The sequence below is a fragment of the Hemiscyllium ocellatum genome (genome assembly GCF_020745735.1).
Source record: "Hemiscyllium ocellatum isolate sHemOce1 chromosome 15 unlocalized genomic scaffold, sHemOce1.pat.X.cur. SUPER_15_unloc_2, whole genome shotgun sequence".
NCBI classification, from domain to species: Eukaryota; Metazoa; Chordata; class Chondrichthyes; order Orectolobiformes; family Hemiscylliidae; genus Hemiscyllium; species Hemiscyllium ocellatum.
In genome coordinates this window covers 211,278-218,777 of record NW_026867456.1, presented here as the reverse complement: position 1 = coordinate 218,777, position 7,500 = coordinate 211,278, and positions in this window count along the sequence as shown.

The following is a 7,500-nucleotide window of genomic DNA, read 5'->3' as shown; positions in this document are numbered from 1 at the left end:
TACAAATCAGTAACCGCTGACACTTAGAATATTTTTGAAGCAGTACAAATCAGTAACCAGCGACACTTAGAATATTTTTGGAGCAGTACAAATCAGTAACCACTGACACTTAGAATATTTTTGAAGCAGTACAAATCAGTAACCACTGACACTTAGAATATTTTTGGAGCAGTACAAATCAGTAACCACTGACACTTAGAATATTTTTGAAGCAGTACAAATCAGTAACCAGCGACACTTAGAATATTTTTGAAGCAGTACAAATCAGTAACCAAGTGCATTTTTGAATTGGTTACTGATTTCTCCGTTGAAGTTGGGGCTGCGGTTGGCTTCAGTTAGTGGTGGGGGCTTAATTTTCGCCGAGGGGAGCGTGTCCCGGTAGTGTCTCCGAGGAAGTGGTACCTATTGAAGGGGGTGTTTCTGAATTTGGGCCCTTTTTGAGTGGCATTGCCGGATGGGTTTTGTGTTGAAGGCTTCCAAATCGGGTAGCTCAGCCGGATTTGACCCGGCGGTTCTACCGACTGTCACGCCTTCGAGGGGGGACTGTTGTCTAAGTTCAGGCCGAATTTGGTGAATTTCCTAAGTCGGGAAGTGGTCCCAACGGGTTTGGGAGTGAACCTAACTGCTCATACCAACTTTGAGGCTTTGGGGCCGGGTAGCACAGTCGGATTTGACCCGGCGGTTCTGCCGAATGCCTGGCCTTCGAGGGGGGCCTGCCCTCTGAGTTCAGGCCGAATTTGGTGATTTTCCTAAGTCGGGAAGTGGTCCAAACGGGGATGGGAGTGAACCTGACAGCTCATACCGACTTTGGGGCTTCCAAGCCGGGTAGCTCAACCGGATTTGATCCGGCGGTTCTAGCGACTGCCACGGCTTCGAGGGGGGACTGTTGTCTAAGTTCAGGCCGAATTTGGTGAATTTCCCGAGTCGGGAAGTGGTCCAAACGGGGATGGGAGTGAACCTGACAGCTCTTACCGACATTGAGGCTTCGGGGCCGGGTAGCTCAGTCGGATTTGACCCGGCGATTCTGCCGACTTCCACGCCTTCGAGCGGGGACTCTCCTCTAAGTTCAGGCCGAATTTGGTGAATTTCCTAAGTCGGGAAGTGGTCCAAACGGGGATGGGAGTGAACCTAACTGCTCATACCAACTTTGAGGCTTTGGGGCCGGGTAGCACAGTCGGATTTGACCCGGCGGTTCTGCCGAATGCCTGGCCTTCGAGGGGGGCCTGCCCTCTGAGTTCAGGCCGAATTTGGTGATTTTCCTAAGTCGGGAAGTGGTCCAAACGGGGATGGGAGTGAACCTGACAGCTCATACCGACTTTGGGGCTTCCAAGCCGGGTAGCTCAACCGGATTTGATCCGGCGGTTCTAGCGACTGCCACGGCTTCGAGGGGGGACTGTTGTCTAAGTTCAGGCCGAATTTGGTGAATTTCCCGAGTCGGGAAGTGGTCCAAACGGGGATGGGAGTGAACCTGACAGCTCTTACCGACATTGAGGCTTCGGGGCCGGGTAGCTCAGTCGGATTTGACCCGGCGATTCTGCCGACTTCCACGCCTTCGAGCGGGGACTCTCCTCTAAGTTCAGGCCGAATTTGGTGAATTTCCTAAGTCGGGAAGTGGTCCAAACGGGGATGGGAGTGAACCTGACAGCTCTTACCGACTTTGGGGCTTCCAAGCCGGGTAGCTCAACCGGATTTGATCCGGCGGTTCTAGCGACTGTCACGCCTTCGAGGGGGGACTGTTGTATAAGTTCAGGCCGAATTTGGTGAATTTCCCGAGTCGGGAAGTGGTCCAAACGGGGATGGGAGTGAACCTGACAGCTCTTACCGACTTTGGGGCTTCCAAGCCGGGTAGCTCAACCGGATTTGATCCGGCGGTTCTGCCGACTGTCACGCCTTCGAGGGGGGACTGTTGTATAAGTTCAGGCCGAATTTGGTGAATTTCCCGAGTCGGGAAGTGGTCCAAACGGGGATGGGAGAGAACCTGACAGCTCTTACCGACTTTGAGGCTTCGGGGCCGGGTAGCTCAGCCGGATTTGATCCGGCGGTTCTGCCGACTGTCACGCCTTCGAGGGGGGACTGTCCTCTGAGTTCAGGCCGAATTTGGTGAATTTCCCGAGTCGGGAAGTGGTCCAAACGGGGATGGGAGTGAACCTGACAGCTCATACCGACTTTGAGGCTTCCAAGCCGGGTAGCTCAGCCGGATTTGACCCGGCGATTCTGCCGACTTCCACGCCTTCGAGGGGGGACTGCCCTCTGAGTTCAGGCCGAATTTGGTGCATTTCCCGAGTCGGGAAGTGGTCTCTGTCACAACGGGGGCAAGTGTCTGAAGAGGTAAAGTGAGTAACCAGCACAGCTTAGGGAAGGGTTCCAAAGTTCTCAACAATGTGAATTCGGTTACCAGGAAAGCTTAGGAAAGTTGCCTGACTGTCCCAAACGAATGAACTGCAAAACTTAGGGAACATGCCCGAAGATGCTTAAAAGTGTGAAATCAGTAAGCAGGAAAGCATAGGAAAGTGCCTGAAAGTGCTAAATGAGTAACATGAAAAACGTAGAAAAATGCCCGAAAATGTTTAAAAGTGTGAACTCAGTAACCAGCAAAACTTAGTAAAACGTTGGAAAAGCAGAAATGAGTAACCAGAAAAACTTAGAAAAATGTTTGAAAATGAGAAATGAGTAACCAAGAAAACTTAGAAAAATGCCCAAAAAGAAGAAATCAGTAACCAGAAAAACTTAGAAAAATGTTTGAAAATGAGAAATGAGTAACCAAGAAAACTTAGAAAAATGCCCAAAAAGAAGAAATCAGTAACCAGAAAAACTTAGAAAAATGTTTGAAAATGAGAAATGAGTAACCAGAAAAACTTAGAAAAATGTTTGAAAATGAGAAATGAGTAACCAAGAAAACTTAGAAAAATGCCCAAAAAGAAGAAATCAGTAACCAGAAAAACTTAGAAAAATGTTTGAAAATGAGAAATGAGTAACCAAGAAAACTTAGAAAAATGCCCAAAAAGAAGAAATCAGTAACCAGAAAAACTTAGAAAAATGTTTGAAAATGAGAAATGAGTAACCAGAACAACTTAGAAAAATGTTTGAAAATGAGAAATGAGTAACCAAGAAAACTTAGAAAAATGCCCAAAAAGAAGAAATCAGTAACCAGAAAAACTTAGAAAAATGTTTGAAAATGAGAAATGAGTAACCAAGAAAACTTAGAAAAATGCCCAAAAAGAAGAAATCAGTAACCAGAAAAACTTAGAAAAATGTTTGAAAATGAGAAATGAGTAACCAGAAAAACTTAGAAAAATGTTTGAAAATGAGAAATGAGTAACCAAGAAAACTTAGAAAAATGCCCAAAAAGAAGAAATCAGTAACCAGAAAAACTTAGAAAAATGTTTGAAAATGAGAAATGAGTAACCAAGAAAACTTAGAAAAATGCCCGAAAAGAAGAAATCAGTAACCAGAAAAACTTAGAAAAATTTTCGGCCAAGTGTGAAAAATATTCTAAGTGTCAGCGGAGGAAAATGCCGAAGCATCGGGAAAGATTCAAAAACTCATGCCGAACATGAGTTCCGAAGTGCCGGAGGAACTGGGCGAATTGAGCCCGGCGGTTGGCCAGATGTCGTTTTGAGTCTGCAGCCCGAAAACTTTAACTTTGTCTGCCGCGGAAGTCTGGACCGGGAAAAATCCAAACGGTTTTGCCGGGTTCGAGTTCCAGAGCGAAGCAGTCGAATTTGAAATTCAGACCCATTCAGTGCCACTTGACATTGTGACACAGTGAGGTTGGCGGGGTACCCGGAGATTTCTGGGAACACGATTTTTAGAACAAAATGGCGGCGCGGGACCACTTTGAAAGGCATCCGAAAAACGGTTCCGCGGGCAGAGCACTTGAATGACAGGCCTGTGTGCATGCCCAAGAGCTCTCGGAAGTCTAATTTTTGACACTTTGTCAAATTTTCGACAGACTTACCCAACTCTTGCTGCCTGTTCTAAGAATCAGTCAGAGGCCTGTGCGGCGGTCTCTTGACACTTTGGAGGGCGGGCAAACCCCACGTTGACTCCGGCCGTCCCTCCAAAAGGCACTTGCTATTGGGGGAAAGGATTGCAAGTAGCCTGGTTCCCGTGGGAGCGGCCAGGAAGGGTGCAGGCTGGCCCTTGCCTGAGCATTCCCAAAACCCTCTTCCGCTGAGAGCAGACCTCGCACGCCGCACTACCGGCTCTGGGAGTGGTTGGCCGCTATTGTACATAGTCCGGTCCTTCCTCTGCCACCCGGCAAGTGCGATGGCTCTGCCGCCCTGCGGTGCTCGTCACCCAGGTTTGGGGAACACGATACTTAGAACATGTTGGCGGCTCGGGACCTGCAGGCGAAAGGGGCCCCGTGGTGCTGAGCACATCGACCTCGGGTCTCAGTGCAAGCCGGAGAGTTCGCGGAAGTCTTAAAAGATTTTGACATCTGCTCAAATCTTTGACAGGCTTGCCTGACTCTTTCCGTCCGTTCTAAGAATCAGTCGGAGGCCGGGGCGGGGACGGTCTCTTGACACACGGAGGGTTGGCTTCCCTCCTCAGGCGTTTGTGTCGAAAATGAAGGCGAGAGATGCAAGCGTCCTGGTTCCCCTGGGTGCTGCCAGCAAGGGTGCAGGCTGACCCTTGCCTGAGCACTCCCAAAAGCCTCTTAAGCTGAGAGCAGGCGCCGCACTACCGGCTCTGGGAGTCGTTGGCCGCTATTGTACATAGTCCGGTCCTTCCTCTGCCACCCGGCAAGTGCGATGGCTCTGCCTCCCTGCGGTGCTCGTCACCCAGGTTTGGGGAACACGATACTTAGAACATGTTGGCGGCTCGGGACCTGCAGGCGAAGGGGGCCCCGTGGTGCTGAGCACATCGACCTCGCGTCTCAGTGCAAGCCGGAGAGTTCGCGGAAGTCTTAACAGGCTTGCCTGACTCTTTCCGTCCGTTCTAAGAATCAGTCGGAGGCCGGGGCGGGGACGGTCTCTTGACACACGGAGGGTTGGCTTCCCTCCTCAGGCGTTTGTGTCGAAAATGAAGGCGAGAGATGCAAGCGTCCTGGTTCCCCTGGGTGCTGCCAGCAAGGGTGCAGGCTGACCCTTGCCTGAGCACTCCCAAAAGCCTCTTAGGCTGAGAGCAGGCGCCGCACTACCGGCTCTGGGAGTCGTTGGCCGCTATTGTACATAGTCCGGTCCTTCCTCTGCCACCCGGCAAGTGCGATGGCTCTGCCTCCCTGCGGTGCCCGTCACCCAGGTTTGGAGAACACGATACTTAGAACATGTTGGCGGCTCGGGACCTGCAGGCGAAAGGGGCCCCGTGGTGCTGAGCACATCGACCTCGCGTCTCAGTGCAAGCCGGAGAGTTCGCGGAAGTCTTAACAGGCTTGCCTGACTCTTTCCGTCCGTTCTAAGAATCAGTCGGAGGCCGGGGCGGGGACGGTCTCTTGACACACGGAGGGTTGGCTTCCCTCCTCAGGCGTTTGTGTCGAAAATGAAGGCGAGAGATGCAAGCGTCCTGGTTCCCCTGGGTGCTGCCAGCAAGGGTGCAGGCTGACCCTTGCCTGAGCACTCCCAGAAGCCTCTTAGGCTGAGAGCAGACGCCGCACTACCGGCTCTGGGAGTCGTTGGCCGCTATTGTACATAGTCCGGTCCTTCCTCTGCCACCCGGCAAGTGCGATGGCTCTGCCTCCCTGCGGTGCCCGTCACCCAGGTTTGGAGAACACGATACTAAGAACATGTTGGCGGCTCGGGACCTGCAGGCGAAAGGGGCCCCGTGGTGCTTAGCACATCGACCTCGCGTCTCAGTGCAAGCCGGAGAGTTCGCGGAAGTCTAAAGCTTTTGACATTCGCTCAAAGCTTTGACAGGCTTGCCCGACTCTTTCCGTCCGTTCTAAGAATCAGTCAGAGGCCGGTGGGGAGGTCTCTTGACGCATGGGGTGGGGTGGCGTCCCTCCTCAGGCGCTTGTGTCGAAAATGAAGGCGAGAGATGCAAGCGTCCTGGTTCCCCTGGGTGCTGCCAGCAAGGGTGCAGGCTGACCCTTGCCTGAGCACTCCCAGAAGCCTCTTAGGCTGAGAGCAGACGCCGCACTACCGGCTCTGGGAGTCGTTGGCCGCTATTGTACATAGTCCGGTCCTTCCTCTGCCACCCGGCAAGTGCGATGGCTCTGCCTCCCTGCGGTGCCCGTCACCCAGGATTGGAGAACACGATACGAAGAACATGTTGGCGGCTCGGGACCTGCAGGCGAAAGGGGCCCCGTGGTGCTTAGCACATCGACCTCGCGTCTCAGTGCAAGCCGGAGAGTTCGCGGAAGTCTAAAGCTTTTGACATTCGCTCAAAGCTTTGACAGGCTTGCCCGACTCTTTCCGTCCGTTCTAAGAATCAGTCAGAGGCCGGTGGGGTGGTCTCTTGACGCAAAGGGGAGGGGTGGCGTCCCTCCTCAGGCGCTTGTGTCGAAAAATGAAGGCGAGAGACGCGAGCGGCCTGGTTGCTTTGGGTGCTGCCAGGAAGGATGTGGTCTGACCCTTGCCTGAGCACATCCAAAAGCATGTGATGTTGAGAGCAGACCTCGAGCCCCGCACAACCGGCTCTGGGAGTCGTTGGCCGCTATTGTACATAGTCCGGTCCTTCCTCTGCCACCCGGCAAGTGCGATGGCTCTGTCGCCCTGTGGTGCCCGTCACCCAGGTTTGGGGAACACGATACTAAGAACATGTTGGCGGCTCGGGACCTGCAGGCGAAAGGGGCCCCGTGGTGCTGAGCACATCGACCTCGGGTCTCAGTGCAAGCCAGAGAGTTCGCGGAAGTCTAAAGCTTTTGACATACGCTCAAATCTTTGACAGGCTTGCCCGACTCTTTCCGTCCGTTCTAAGAATCAGTCAGAGGCCGGTCCGGAGGTCTCTTGACGCAAGGGGAGGGGTGGCGTCCCTCCTCAGGCGCTTGTGTCGAAAATGAAGGCGAGAGACACGAGCGGCCTGGTTGCTTTGGGTGCTGCCAGGAAGGATGTGGTCTGACCCTTGCCTGAGCACTCACAGAAGCATGTGACGTTGAGAGCAGACCTCGAGCCCCGCACGACCGGCTCTGGGAGTGGTTGGCCGCTATGGTACATAGTCCGGTCCTTCCTCTGCCACCCGGCAAGTGCGATGGCTCTGCCGCCCTGTGGTGCCCGTCACCCAGGTTTGGGGAACACGATACTAAGAACATGTTGGCGGCTCGGGACCTGCAGGCGAAAGGGGCCCCGGGGTGCTTAGCACATCGACCTCGTGTCTCAGTGCAAGCCGGAGGGTTCGCGGCAGTCTAAAGCTTTTGACATACGCTCAAATCTTTGACAGGCTTGCCCGACTCTTTCCGTCCGTTCTAAGAATCAGTCAGAGGCCAGTGCGGAGGTCTCTTGACACAAGGGGAGGGGTGGTGTCCCTCCTCAGGCGCTTGTGTCGAAAATGAAGGCGGGAGACGCAAGCGTCCTGGTTCCCCCTGGGTGCTGCCAGCAAGGGTGCAGGCTGACCCTTGCCTGA